General features: G+C 37.4%; 1 pseudogene; it reads left to right on the forward strand.

Moving 5' to 3' along the window:
* Positions 1–965: 965 nt before the first annotated feature.
* Positions 966–1876, forward strand: LOC114892842 (annotated as a pseudogene).
* Positions 1877–2226: the final 350 nt, after the last annotated feature.

Genomic DNA, 2226 nt, shown 5'->3' on the forward strand with positions numbered 1-2226 from the left:
GAAGTTAACCTCTGTTAAATCTGAGTGATAGATTGAATATTGTATTATTTGCATTTTGTCCATGTTCAAAAAAAACCCAAACTTTTATCTTGCCTGTTGCTTTTTCTCACTAGAACGTAATCTTTTAAGGGGAAGAGATGATGCCTTATTCACTTTTGCATTATTCCCCTTGTTTAAACCAGAGATTTTCATGTGTAGGATGCTGTTAACTCCTCTCTCTATTGAATTGGAAGGTCCTTAAGTTGTGGATTTGAGATTTATAATAACTTAAGTGATTTTGACATTTGGGAAACCTTTTTATATTTCTCTAATTGGTATGAACCTAGTCATTGGTAAATTGACTTATGCTGATTAGATTAAATATAGAACAGTAAGGGTGATTGTATTGTGTAGGGTATTTAATTTTGCTTCCCTTAATCAAAACATCATGTGATATAGTCTTCCTTCTTTCCTTCCTTCCTTTATTTTGACTTCCAGTCATTCAGAGAAACCAAATGAAATTGTCCAGGTACTAAGTAAATAACAGTAGCATATTTACTCAAACAAGAGGAAGAATGGTTCTAATTTTTATTAATTATGAAGAAAACATATCTTTAATTTGAAGAGTTTGAACTGACTCTCAGTCAGCACTGCCTCTAGAACACAAATTCTACCCTGGGTTGAAATGGAGTCTTCACAATGATCTCAAAAGCCACACTCAGTGTCTCAGGGGTTAATGACAGCTCTTGCTGTGATAAAATAGTCAAAGCTTTTTCACTTGTCTTTTGTTTTCTTAAGGGGTTAACATACAGCTCAGGACTTAATTTAGTACAAATCTTTTGCACTTGCGTCTGTCTGCCTAATTAACTCTGTAATAAACAGCTCCTCACCCTGGTGTGATTCCGTCCTGCCGCAACTGTTCCCTGGAATGGTAGTCTTTTATCTCCGTCCACCTTCTCTTCCACCTAAGTGCGTGCCACCAACCCATGGAGGATTCGATGGACATGGACATGAGCCCCCTGAGGCCCCAGAACTATCTTTTCAGTTGTGAACTAAAGGCCAATAAAGATTATCACTTTAAGGTGGATAATGATGAAAGTGAGCACCAGTTATCTTTAAGAACGGTCAGTTTAGGGGCTGGCGCAAAGGATGAATTGCACGTTGTCGAAGCAGAGGTGGTGAATTATGAAAGCAGTCCAATTAAAGTAACACTAGCAACTTTGAAAATGTGCAGCCAATTTTTTTTCCCTTGGGGGCTTTGAAATAACATCACCTTTGGTCTTACAGTTGAAGCATGGTTCAGGGCCTGTGAATATTAGTGGACAGCACTTAGTAGCTATGGAGGAAGATGCAGAATCAGAAGATGAAGAGGAGGAGGATGTGAAACTCCTAAGTATATCTGGAAAGCGTTCTGCCCCTGGAAGTGGTAGAAAGTTTCCACAGAAAAAAGTAAAACTTGCTGCTGATGAAGATGATGACGAAGATGATGATGATGATGACTTTGATGATAAGGAAGCTGAAGAAAAAAGCTACAGTAAAGAAATCTGTACAAGATACTCCAGCCCAAAATGCGCAAAAACAAAACCGGAATGGAAAAGACTCCAAACCATCAACACCAAGATCGAAAGGTCAAGAATCCTTCAAAAAAACAGGAAAAAACTCTTAAAGCACCAAAAGGACCGAGCTCTGTAGAAGACATTAAATCAAAAATGCAAGCAAGTATAGAAAAAGGTGGTTCCCTTCCCAAAGTGGAAGCCAAATTCATCAATTATGTGAAGAATTGTTTCTGGATGACTGACCAGGAGGCTGTTCAAGATCTCTGGCAGTGGAGGAAGTCTCTTTAAGAAAATAGTTTAAACAGTTTGTTAAAATTTTCTGTCTTATTTCATTTCTGTAACAGTTGATGTCTGGCTGTCCTTTTTATAATACGGAGTGAGAACTTTCCCTACCGTGTCTGATAAATGTTATCCAGGTTCCATTGCCAAGAATGCATTGTCCAAAATACCTGTTAGTTTTTAAAGATGGAACTCCACCCTTTGCTTGGTTTTAAGTATGTATGGAATGTTATGGTAGGACATAGTATTAGTGGTGGTCAGACAAATGGAAGTGGTGTGGAGGCAAAAATACACATGTGAAATAAACTCAGTATTTTAATACAGTAAAACAAACAAACAAAAAAAGCTCTTACCCTGAAACACTGATAGGTTTTGATTTAAAGAAAATTTGATGTATTGCCTTTGTCTTTAA

The sequence above is a fragment of the Monodon monoceros genome, unplaced genomic scaffold (assembly GCF_005190385.1).
Source record: "Monodon monoceros isolate NGI ecotype Baffin Bay Population unplaced genomic scaffold, NGI_Narwhal_1 Super_Scaffold_12, whole genome shotgun sequence".
NCBI lineage: Eukaryota > Metazoa > Chordata > Mammalia > Artiodactyla > Monodontidae > Monodon > Monodon monoceros.